Below are 13736 nucleotides of genomic sequence, written 5' to 3'. Positions count from 1 at the left end.
GTGCCAAAAACACAAAAAGTGTCATGACAAATGTGTTCATTATTGAAGGAGACACTGACCTGTCTATCAAATCAAATAGTGTTTGATGATGTATGAGCGCATCCTGCTTGAGGGACATCCGACAAACATCCTTTTGTAATGTCACAATTAATCAGTGTTTTACGTGTTTGCTAGATTTTTTATTGTCATCATAATTATGTTACCTATAATTGTTTAATTATTATTGCGGCTTTATTATTTAAACAGCATTTGGGTACTATTTTAGGAATCTGCAAAAAAAAAAATTCAAATCCTGGCCATATGATGTGTAAAGCCCAGTTGTGTTTATTTTTAATAAAATAAATCTATAACTATACATATTGTGGTGCTTCAAAATTTGGTGCTTCTAACTCTTTAAAGTTGGGAGCATCAGTGCTACCAAATAAAAGGGTTTATTTTGAGCCCTGTATACTAGGGGTGTAACGGTACGCAAAAATCATGGTTCGTGCGTACCTCGGTTTTGAGGCCACGGTTCGGTTCATTTTCGGTACAGTAAAGTAAAATACATTTATGAACGATTAGCCTACATTTTTGCCACCAAAAATGTTTTTGTTTTGAATTTATTTTGGATTTTTTAAGTCACAGTATTGAATTGGTTATGTACCATCTCTGTATAAAAATAATATTACTTCTCTATGTGTAACTGCACAGCAAGCAACATGATGATATAGTTATTATACACTCATATTAAGATGGGTGAGTTGCATACATAGCCTTCTTTTACCTTTTGCACGTTTCTCCTAATCTTTGCTTGTGTTGCCAATGTAAGCTGTGACTTGAACTAACGAACCCCTCCGCAGCTGAGTAACAGCTGAGTAAGCCCGGGTTACAGCTCTTCTCTGTCCCGACCAGCTGATCACATTGTGACAATGATATGATTGACGTGAGGTGCAGATGAAAAATCTGATCACGCATTCCGTTATTCTCGCGTGTCACAGAAAGCGCGACTCATGATTGCGTAGCAACGAAAGAACAAAAAGAACAAAACAGCGCATCAACACGCGTTTAACATGCGCTTTTAGACGCGACACGTAAACATTTAAATCAATAATCAAACGAATATACAACTAAGTAAATAAAAATCTTTCTGCGGGCCGAATTATGTTATATGTTTGACAGAAGACTTGCGCTGAACGCGGAGACTTCCGCCACTTAATATGTTTGTGTGGAAACGCACACAACATATTATGTTCCACCTATGTTCCGCACACAAAAGATTGCATTTGGCCCTTCGGTGCACACGTGCCGAAAGCACTGTACCGAAACGGTCCGGTACGAATACACGTACCGTTACACCCCTACTGTATACTGTTAAAAGATGGCTGTCTCATATGACCTTGATATTTGTACACGGTGTGACTATACAAATCACGACACATAAATAGGAAAATGTTCGCATTATTTTGTCACTTATTTGGAGCAGTATGCTAGCTGGAGCCATTCACTTCCAGTCGTTGTGCTTAGCTAAGCTAGCGGGGGCTGCATCAGACAGAGCACGCACGGAGATAAGAGTAATATGTCGGGACTTGTTTGACTCTGGGGGATGCTGTGAATATGCTAAAATGTGGGTGTGTTCCTTTAAGTAAAAATTTTCTGATTGTAATGTTATTGCTGTTGAAAGTTTTTTAAATTCCCGTCACAAAGTAAAAATGTTCTGAATGTAATCGTGATTAATCATTTGGCAGCACTAGATTGTAATGTTGACAGTTTTTAAATTCAAAAAATGATTTTTTTATTAAACGTTTTTACTCTCTTAACTCTTTCCCTGCCAGCATTTTAAAAAAGTTGCCAGCCAGCGCCAGCATTTTTCATGATTTTCACAAAAGTTTAATGCCCTCCAGAAAATGTTCTTCTTTAAATATATAAACAAACAATATATCAAATGAAAGAACAGACCCTCTGCTTTCAAACAAAAAAACCTGTTTCATCATACCTTCATTCGTTCTCTTTTTATCACCTCTCAAATATGGGAAGGTTTCTTCAAAAACACCCAATTTTGAGCAAAAAGCTGAGATAATTCCATTTTTGTGAAGGACTTTTTATAGAGATCAGATGCAGAGCGATCTTTAAAACATACACGGAGTTCTTTCATGTGAGGCATTTCTTACGGGTTGTATAAGTTGCGGTATTTCGGAAAGCCGGAAATTCTCGTCATTGGCAGGGAAGCGTTTTCTCTTAATTGACGAGTTATCTCATCAATGGCGGGGAAAGAGTTAATTATCCAAGATTATCATCATTACATTATTGTCAAAATGAATTAATTGTCAAAAATACAATAAAAACTAATTTGTGAAATATTTTCAATTCATAATAACTGTTTTTTATGTGAATATATATTAAATTATAATTTGTTTCTATGATTGAAAGTCAAATTTTCAGCATCATTACTCACGGTCATATTTTTTGTGGAAGCCATAATATATTACCAATCAAAAAAAAAAATAATAAAAAAAAAAATATATATATATATATATATATATATATATATAGAAGAGACTTGTTTTAAAAGCAATGAAAACCTTTCACCACTTGTGAAATTGAGCTGTGTTTGTCAGTCCCCTTAAACCAGGATGAGGCTAGGTCAGTGGCGGTTCTATGCAGAGGCCAAGGGTGGCCCGTGCCTGTGTAGACATGTCTCTGGCCACCTTTGTTTTTCGTAGCGGGAGGGCTGTTCTCTTGAAATTTTGCTGGTTAGCTATAGAGTCATTTCTACACGCCAACTTCTGATGCCTATACCACATGTACATTTTCGTCACTTCTTACTTGTGTGCAAAGTTTCATGAGTTTTTGAGCATGTTTAGACCTCCAAAAATGCGATTCATTTCGGAGAAAAAAAAAGAAGAAACCGGACAAAAACAATAGGGCTTTGCACCTCCTTGGTGCTCGGGCCCTAATAAAGTTTAAGGAGCGGTTTCCAAGACAGGGATTAGACTAGTCCTAGACTAAAATAAATGTAAGAGCTGTCCAACTTGCACTGACAAATCTTAAAATACATCAGTGCTCTTTGTTTTGCTTTAAAATGCACACAAGTAATGTTTTTAGTAAGGCATGTTTGTTAAAACTAGTTATACTTCCTAAATATAACTAAATAAAGGTGTAGTCCTGGCTTAAACTAATCCCTGTAACCACCCCTATAATCTTGAAATATCATTTGTTGCCCTTTTTTAATGTGCACCTCCTTGGCCCCCATAGTGAAATTTGTCTAGAACGGCCACTGGGCTAGGTTTGTGTGTAGAGAAACCTCATAAACTTTGAGTGTCCTCATAAACCACCATTTGGCTCGGACCCCATAAGCCTGTGAAATATCACATACTTATTATTAGTGTGTTGTAAAAGTGAAATTGCTGTTTTGAAGCATGGTTTGTCTTTTGTAGGTCAAATAAAACATTTTTACATAACTCTCATGTCGATTGGATGTTGGGAAAGGTGTGTCCCCGTAAACCACTAAAAAGTCACATTGTCCTCATAAACCACAATTTGGCTCAGACCCCATAAGCCTGTAAAATGTCACATAATTATTATTTGTGTGTTGTAAAAATGAATTTGCTATTTTGAAGCATGTTTTGTCTTTTGTAGATCAAATGAAATTTTTTGACATAACTCTCATGTCGATTGGATGTTGGGAAAGGTGTGTCCCCGTAAACCACCAAAAAGTCACATTGACCTCGTAAACCACATATGCCTGTATGTGTGTGTGTGTGTGTTTGTGTGTGTGTGTGTGTGTGTGTGTTTGTGTGTGTGTGTGTGTGCGCATGTGTGCGTGCGTGTGTGAATGATTACCTTAATATTAGTTCATTACAGATTCATAGTACTAGGGGTGGGCGATAAACCGGTAGACATAATTAACCGGTAGAAATTTGTCAACCGGTAGAGATTTTGTACTATCGTTTCTATCGAGGTTACGTGCCCATGTCACGCTCCTATGCGTGTGGTCGCGAAAACGTAACGTTTGTACACGTATTTAAGCACTGCAGTTTTAAAACAAATTATTTTAAGCCATTGAAACAGACAACAGATCTGTATGCGTGCGTTCTTTCTGTGTGTCAAGAGCGGACAAGTCGCGCAACCGCTGCTCTTGTCTGTGAGGAGAGCGCAAGTCGCGCGACCGCTGCTCATTAAGCTCGTTAGCATTTTTCACGCTGGCCTTAAATAGACATATGCGTCAAAATTCCCGTCTTTGCAAGCATCCTCATAAACACGTCCAGTTAGGTCTTAAGAGAAAGTAAACAGCTAAAAGAGAAAGCGCATGTGTAACAGTGTATTGGATCCGGACTTTGGTCTTAAAGGGGAAGTTACCTAATTTTGCTAATGTCTGTCACTCGTGTTAATCAAACAGCATTGAGAGAAAATCTCTCACTGCTCCTGATTAAATCACTTTTCTACCTTAAATAAAAATATATATAGGCCTATACATACATGCATAATTATTTATTATCATTCTTATATCATTGACTGTTTATCTTCAGAGAGCTTGTTTTTCTTTCTATGCTTTTGTGAGAATTATGAACATTTCTATGGTATTAAAGATTTAAATCTTATTAAAACATTAAAAAAACTCTACCGTGATACATATCGTTATCATGATATAAAATGAATCCTATCGTGATAGAAGATTTTGGTCATATCGCCCACCCCTACATAGTACATTTACTTCGTGCGTTTGAATTCAACTGTTACATTTTCAGCATTTTAGCTAATTAGTAGCCTAATGATATTCATCACCTGATAAATGGCTATTAAGAGTAGTGATTGTCGTTTTCAAAGCACTGCTTCATGAGGCTTCAAAACATTTACAAATCTTTTGCTTCGAATCAGTGGTTCGGAGCTTGTTTCAAACTGGCCCAAGTCACGTGATTTTAGCAAACGAGGCTTCATTATGTCATAACTGTTTCGAAACGTTTCGAAAATCCGATGTTCACCACTAGGGGGAGTTGATCACAAATGACCAGTGTCTAATATGTTTAGGTGAACTCGGGTCAGTTTTATTATAAAAGTTCATCAAAACATTTATCCTTCTGACTACTTACACTACCATTTTGTCAATTTTTTGTTTATAGACATATTTAACCCCCTGGGGTCCAAAAACGCGGGGCCGCGTTTTGACGTGTTTTTTCCTTATCATGGCAGAATCAACTTAAAATACTCCATCATTAATAATCATACACTTACGTGTTTGACATCATTTGAAACGGTAAAGGGTCTTCTTTAATATGTGTTCATTCACAATAACAACAGATCTTTGTGTTTTTGTCAAATAAAGAAAATAAACAGGGTGTGCATCCAGACATTTCTGTCTCCGCCAGCTGTCTCTCAAAACACGTTACAAAAATCAATTGAAACTCCGTGAATACTCGTCACACAAGCATGATACACACATCCAAAGAAAGCCTGAAATGTCTACTTTTAAACAAGCTGAATATAATCAAAAACAAATATTGCCTGTTTATGTAATCTGCATTGAAGTAAAGAGAGTACCGTTTTTCCTGGCTGACTTCATTATCTTTAATTTGGTCACGCCCACAGCTGTTGGTAATGAAGACACGAGCTGTTCAACCATAACAAGCAAAGCGTAAAGTTTGATCAGATTTAAAGACTTTTTACCGCATGTTTGGATTATAAACTTTATTCACACACGTGAGGAATATCTTCATTTATGTCTGGACATTGAGGAAGAGAAGCATTTATCTTTAACGTTACCTAAGAATAACAATGGAGAACGCACTGCTGGATTAGAAGTAAGTAACGTTAACAGTTAATTTATACCATTTATATTTGCTATCATGTAACTTAATATGCTCATGGCTTGTGCAGTTCAGCCTACATACAGTAACGTTAAGCAACCTTAGCAGACTACACGCTTCGGATTGAAAAACTTTCGTTGTTTACAAACGGACGCGATCTCACGTAATGGCGGATTTCACTGTTTCATGCTGTACAGTGTTAAACACAGTTATTCACTTATATCCTTCATGGAAACTTTCAGTAAGCCTGAACTGCTGTATCTTTTAAGTGTGTGCTGTAATATGATTCCATGTTTACATGCTTATTTACAAACGAGTACGCGTGACCTCCCATAATGGCGGATATCTGTTACTGTACATGTTGTACAGTGTTAAGACACAGTTATTCACTTTCGTATCTGTCATGGCAACTTTGAGTAAATGCTGCACTGGGGGATTTGCTGTAAAATGATTCCATATTGTTTACATGCAAGGTAATTCCATACATTGCGCTTTACACGCGACACCGTTTATTATGAGCTCCGCGTTGTTTACACGGAGACGCGAGCTCGCGCACATCCATTTGCGATGTGTTTTTAAAGTTCATACTCGCTTACAGAAACGCGTTTAAAACAGAAGCTAGACGGTAAGGGGATGGGCATCTGAAAACAGTCATCTGAAAACAGCTTTATATATAACTAATTATTGCAGATGTTTATCTGAGATACTAATTTAGTTTATGATAGTTTATCTGAATGTAGTGCTATCATTTACCCATCAGTTATGTATGTAAGGGTATTTCTGTGGACAACTTATGCTAACAGCTGTTTATAACTCTCTTAGAGGTCTGCATCCCTCTCATCAGTACAAAACTATGAAGTGGAAAAACATATTCACACTCTTTGGACATAAAGTTATATGTTAACATGAGCCATATGAAGTTTACAGCTCTGTTGTTTATCAGTTTCTTATACAAGTTAAGGTTTTTAATAGGGTTCGTTTCCAAATAAACTGAAAATGTCCTACTGACCTTCATTTCTATTTTGATTATATTGTTAACTTCTTAATAAACCTCAAACAAACGTGTACATTTGTCCTCACATTCTTTACTGTAGTTCCCTCCTGCCTCATTATGCAGCTCATTATGCGAGCCTTTGTTTGCTAGCTGTCAATCAATCCTTCTTGCATACGGCCACTCTAAACAAAAATTGTCTTACAATTTCTAAATCAATACATTGTTTTATGTGAATAAGTAGGCAGGATGATTTTCACATCATTTTAAAGAAAAAACTCTAGGCTACTAGATTCAGTTTAGGAAAGTCTTGTTAAAACATGTTTAGTATGGGTTTTGTAAACTTATATCAGTGACTTAAAATTTTTGCTTTTTTAAAAACCACGCATAAACATTTTTCTCTCAAAAATACAAACATGTACATACATGTAGCTCATATAATATTTTAGCTCAGTTTGTGCTGAACACAGTTGTATGAGACACTTGCCATTATTATGTTTTAAAGCAACTGAAAAAAGACCAAATGTAAGAGCATGTCAGAACCTCTGACAGTGTCCCAAAATGGTCGGACCCCAGAGGGTTAATGACAAAAATTAGTATAATAAAAAGGGTAGTTAGTCTTAATGATTTGTTTGCTCTAAATAAAACTAAAACACATAATACACTTTTAATTATGTCTTAATTAAGTTAAAAAAAATTTAACATATTTTAATCAAAATCTTGCTATTATTTTGTACAAAAAAGTGTAAAATGTTTGGACATATCTGCTTTTACACTATTTTGACCAGCAGGGGTCGCCAGCATGTGTGGTGTTTCCAACTGCTTCGAAAAACTGAATCAATTTTCAAAGCATTTGGTTCAATTGATTCGAAGCTTCGAAAAGCTTCGTTTTTCCCATCACTAATTAAGAGTACAGCATTACTACAGTAAAAGTAGTGTGAATGAGTGTGTTTGCGCCCCCACAAATTTTTTAGCACTAGCCACCAATGGTCCTGACGGTTAGTATATCATTTAAAATTTAACTCATTCACCGCCATTGACGAGTTATCTCGTCATTTATGAGTTCATATTTAACTAATAAATATGCCTTTCTGGATGAATTTCAAAGTGAAAGTGTAATACCGCTTTTATCCACCAGATGGCGCCAAACCGAATTTATCAAAAACGGAAGTTAAAAAGATTTAATGATTTATTTTAACTGCCTTTATGTTTAATAGTCATTCTGAGTCTGATCTCTAACATACATTTCTTTACAAAAACGCAATTTTTTAAGCTTTTTGCTCAAAATGTTGTATTTTTGAAGAGAAATATCCATATTTCAGTGGTTAAATTAAGTAGAAAAAGTAAATATATAATGAAAGTTTTTTCCCCATTTTGTTTGTTTGTTTGTTTGTTTATTGTTTGTTTGAAAGCAGAGGGTGTGTTCTTTGATTTGATATAATTTGTATGTTTATATATTTATAGAAAAAAATTTCCTGCAAGGAATTTTGTGAAAATTTTGTTAAAATCACAAAAATGCAGGTGGGCAACTTTTCTCAAAAAGGCTGGCGGTGAATGAGTTAATTATCATTACAAGTGTGTTTGATTACTGTGATTTTGAAAACTTGCAGTAAATCCTGTCCAGCCAGAATCAGCTTGACGCAGGCACACGCATGCAACCCGCATCTCCGCTATTTTAAGGAGTACTCGGCATGTACTCAAGAATTTTTTTAAACTCTTCAAAAAGAATGAAGTAATGGTGACAGCCCTAAATCCAACGTAGAGATATATGCGATATAGTCCTAACAAACATTTAAAGCAGTGGTCTCAAACTCCTGGCCCGCGGGCCATTTGCGGCCCGCCCTCCCCCTCTCTGCGGCCCGTGTCACCTTTCAAAAATATTACATAATCTGGCCCGCAGAAAGATTTTTATTCACTTTTTTATATTCGTTTGATTTTTTATTTAAATGTTCAAGTGTTCGTTCACATGTCGCGTCTAACAACGCGTTAAAACGAGTCAAAGCATTACTTTCCAAAGTGCTCGGGAGCGGAAGTTGCGCTCCGTGGCGTGGGTCGCGTCACCGTTGCTACGCTACAGCCATGAACCGCGTGCTCCGTGTCGAGTCACAGCATCTTATGGAGACCCGCATGGAGGCAGAGCGGTAGATGTAATGCAACACATTTTAAACTACAGATAAGAAAAAGAGCCATCAAAGTGTCCAGGTTAAGAAAAGAGAAAAGATTAGGAGAAATGTACAGAAGATAAAGTATGTAAACTGCTATATATAATGAAGTAGAATATATTATTATGTAGCTTACTATTCAATTACACATAGAGCAGTATTATTATTATTCTATATTTTTCTAGTTTATATAACATGGACTACCCATTCAAAAGTTAAGGGATTACTTTCACTTATTAATATTTTCCCACATATAATAGAAAATTCATTAAAACTGAAATAACAACGAACATAATGAAGTTAATACTATGACTGAAAACAATCTAAAATAAATCAAAACAGAAACAATTACTGGTGGTAATTTTTTATAATAGTTTATAAATGTATACAGGAATTAAATTTGTTAGTTTAGTGCAAGGTTATAATAGGTCTTAGTTAAGATAAGGTTAAGAGAAGATTTACTTAGGCTACTTTTATAAAATAATGTATATTAAAAAGATAAAACCACTGCTTATATATTTTCAAGTATTATTATACATTAAATATTAGAAATTAAAAACATGACATTTACAGAAATATTGTACTTTTAACGTTAAATAGCTCTGCGGCCCCCCGATGAAAAGTCTGTCTTAGAAATGGCCCCAAGCCAGTTTGAGTTTGAGACCCCTGATTTAAAGTGTTATTAAAAAATGTATGTAATAAAAAATGTTGTTTAGCAGGTAGGTCTTGTCGGCTTTATCATTTTAAAAGTAGGTTGCCACTCAAAAAAGTCTGGACACCCTTGATTTAATGTTTATGCTTAAAATAGTGCATGTAGCTGCTAATTGTATTTGTTGTTTGCTGATTTTCAAAAATAAAACTTGTTAAAATGTTTTCAGTATGTGTATCAGTTCTTTTTGAACATCTACATCTCATTTTAAGAAAACCGTGATAATATTGATAACCGTGATAACTTTGGTCACTATAATCATGATATGAATTTTTTAAACCGTCCCATCCCTAAACTGTATTTACCCATGCATAGATGAATAATAAGAGCTCTGTACATGGTAATGACATATGCATGTGTTTCCTCATTTTTATATAAAACTCATGCACACAAAAGACTGCTGGAAAACAGAACAATCTGAACATAACACCAACTGTGACATCACAGTCGAGATGTATGCCCCCAACATTAAATTACACATTAAATAAACTACAAAGTTGTTAAAATGCTAAAAACAAAGTTGTGACATACAATCATTGTAGTTTCATTCTTACATTGAAATATAACGGTTGCTTTTCTGAAATAGAACCCGCAATATTAAACCTTGATGTCGTATGAGGTCGACCAACGCGACTTCCGGAGAACGCACCCGAAATCCTGGCCAGGATGTGTCAACTGATCAGATATTGTGATAAAATAAACAAGATGTGTTGACGCATTTGTCATGAAGCGCCACCATGTGTCTGTTCATTCACTGCCCTTTAGTTTCTGACTGGAGCGCGCGTGACTGAGGAGAAGTGTATGCGAGCATCGGTAGCTGTCACCGGTAGTGTTAATAATCTTTCTGAGCCGCCAAACTCACTCTGTTGAGTCTTTATAATAAACACATCTTTGAATAGCGCCACCACACTTTCGGTGTCTGTTTCTGATGATTTAGCCACACATTTAATTGTAAAAAAATTAAACCTCCTCATGTGCAAGTTTAAAGTTAATCCCTAACTGAGATTTAAAACAGAGTTTAAGGGGGTTTTCACACCTGCCTTGTTTAGTTCGATTGAATCGTACCAGAGTTCGATTGCTCAGTTGGTGCAGTTCATTTGGGCAGGTGAGAATGCAGCAATCGAACTCTGGTGCGCACCAAAAGCGGACCAAACAAGCGGGCCGAGACCAGCTTGCAGAGGTGGTCTCGGTACGCTTTCAAACGAACTCTAGAGCGGTTCAATTCAATTTCAATTCAATTCAATAATTTGATTCATTCTGAAAATGAACAGTTTGTCTAGAGTGCTGTATACAAACTATGTATAACAACCACTGAGACATAATTACAGCGCGCAGCCGTCTGTCCATGGTGTCTGCTGTATTATCCTTCTTTTGTTTACTTACGGGGGTTCCGTTGGAATTTGCCGCACGTTGATTCTGACCAATCGTGAAGCCGTTTAGGAAATACGTTCAAATACATGTGGCCAATGAGTGATGTTGATCTTTTCACATGACAGAATTGTGGTTCGTTTCAATTGGTGCGGATCAGAGCAATCAGTGTGGTGTGAAATGGAACCAAATCTGCTAAAAAAGTTACAATGTATCATTTTTTGCTTTTGGTCCGGACCAAATGAACCGAATTACAGATGTGAAAACGCCCTAAAGTAATGGAGCAACAAGATTAAAGATAATCTAGTTTTACTGTAAGATTTAAAACTGGATCAAAATGACAGTTTAAATGTACAGTAACCCTGATTATTTTTAAACAGGTTAAAGTTTGGTGCAACAGAATTATTAAATAAGCTTTGCTTTGAACCAGATTTAGGCCTAATCCTTGTTGGTGCAACCCACCCTTAGTTTCTGTGTCTCTTGGTTTACTAACCTAAAATTTAGTGTACAGAATCTAACATTTAGTGTACTTCCATAATGCTATTTCAACTGTATATTTCACTCATAAAACAACAGGCCTATCAGAAGAGATGCTCATGATTATAACTTATTACAGGCCAAAACGACCTGTTCTCAGCAGAGCTCCTGAAAGAGAAGCTGTAAAAATATATAGAGATTGCTTTTGGTACTTAAACTGCAAATATATATTCTTAAGGACATCATAACCTAAAATAAAACTCTAGAAAGCTTTGAAACATTTGACCTTTAACATGATTGAAACATAGACTAAAAGCTAATTTTACTTAAACACAAACAACAGTAAATTCAGAAAACTGTATTTAATGTTGGAGTCTCTTCATGTTTTCCACGACTGTAAATATTAATAGGCCAACTTGTTGACAGTAATTTTAAGATAATAAATTATTGAATTTAAAAGGGTAAATCTGTCATTTAAAGAAACTACGAATGAGGAAGTGAGGAAGCGTCTCACCTGAACACTCGCTGTCATCACAATCTGACTGATTTACATTGTCAAAATCCTCCAGCTTTTACATCATCTACACACACAAAAAATATCTGTAAAGCTGTTTATACATGTTATATTAATCACTTTGATCATCGCTATGTTAAGGAATCAACTCTACTGTTCAAAATGGCGGAAGGTAAAGACGAAACAATTTACTTTCGCTTTTCATTTGTGACGTCACTGTTGTATAAGTGTTTAAAGGCGGAGTCCATGATGTTTGAAAGCCAATGTTGATATTTGAAATCACCTAAACAAACACGCCCCTACCCCAATAGAATCTGGACCTTCTGTTGATAGACCCGCCCCACACATACGCAACCCGGCATTTGATTTGATTTGATTGGCTATAAGTGTGTTTTGGTAGTCGGCCCGTCTCCTTTTCCAACGCGTTTTTCAAACATCGTGGACTCCGCCTTTAAGGTGTTTCTCCCTCTGCCTGCAGTAAACAAACATTAAACATCTGATTACAAATAATTTTTCGAGCAAATGATTTGTTCACTCCATGAAACAAAGAGCACATCAACATTAACAATGATTAAACTAAAATCAAAATTACTCCTCTTTTGTTTAACTATTAGGCCTAATAAAGTCATATGGGTTTGATTTAACGTAGGCTTTTTATTTTATTATTTCTGTGAACTACATTTACATTAATATATTTATCTTAGTGTGAATAAGTCCTATTGTATTTTGTAAACAGCGGTAGACCAAAGCTGAAGATCTAAAACTTTGTGTCACTGTATTAAAACTGTAAATTACGGTTATTTCACCTTTACGGTCATCAGTAGGACTGTAATCAGGGCGACATACAACTGATTAATAGATCTGCACAATTAATATAAGTAAAGTTTAAATTATTGAATATGTTTATTTCATGTCACAGAGCAATGTGCAGCGTGAGAGAGATTCAGGGAAAGATGAAAGAGAGACAGTGAATACACTGCAAACTTTCGGGAGTGATAGTGTTCGTTTCATGTTTGTACGGAACAAGACTCACTCTCGAAAAAATGACACAGATAATAACATACTGCCGTCTTGCAGCTTTTTACTCACAGCTTTTGACCAAAATCATTTAACAGCCGTTGTGCAATAAACCTCCGTCTTGGCGTTGTGTATTGTACGCATTTTTGAGGCTGCTCCACGGTTGTAGTGTTGCCTCGCAGTGTTGCCGGTTCCTCGTCTTTTTTGTACGTACGTACCGTTTTGGCGCATAACTGTTAAGGCTTTTGGCTCATGAAGCGATCAAAATTTTGGTGTCAAAGTGTGAAGGTGCTGGTCCCAATATTTTGATATTTGATAAAGCATTTGGATTTATTTCGGTTTTTTTTTTATTTTTTTCGTGCAAGATCTGGCAACACACTCAGCTTACGCTCTGTCATTTTCTGTACCGCCACACAGAAGACTTTTCCCACTTCTAGGCATTTATTTTTTCAGAAGAGAGACCTGGGGTGTAACCTCTGCTTTCGGTTCCAAAAACGGAGGTAACTTTCGGGTTATGAAAGTAACCATAGCAACTGACTCTCTGAAGATAACCTGCTCCGGACCAGGTTATGTTGCAGTTCATTTTAGTTAATAAAACGAAGCTCCGGAGGATGTCTGCGCATGCGTGGACATATTATGAGCGTGCAGCGGGCGTGGAAGCATATATTTTGCATAATATTACAATGTTAAAGCATTTATTTTATTACATTTAGAGTCG

At 36.1% G+C, this 13736-nt stretch overlaps 1 protein-coding gene across 1 annotated transcript in view; it reads right to left on the bottom strand.

Moving 5' to 3' along the window:
- LOC129424249 (uncharacterized) overlaps positions 1-12162 on the bottom strand; it is a 131368-nt gene extending 119206 nt beyond the window's left edge. The window contains exon 1 of the mRNA XM_073856891.1: positions 12002-12162. The gene's annotated coding sequence lies outside the window, so the exon portion shown is untranslated. The remainder of the gene's footprint in view (positions 1-12001) is intronic.
- Positions 12163-13736: the final 1574 nt, after the last annotated feature.

Source organism: Misgurnus anguillicaudatus, chromosome 19 (assembly GCF_027580225.2).
Source record: "Misgurnus anguillicaudatus chromosome 19, ASM2758022v2, whole genome shotgun sequence".
Classification (NCBI taxonomy): domain Eukaryota; kingdom Metazoa; phylum Chordata; class Actinopteri; order Cypriniformes; family Cobitidae; genus Misgurnus; species Misgurnus anguillicaudatus.
This window is presented reverse-complemented; position numbering and strand designations above follow the sequence as displayed.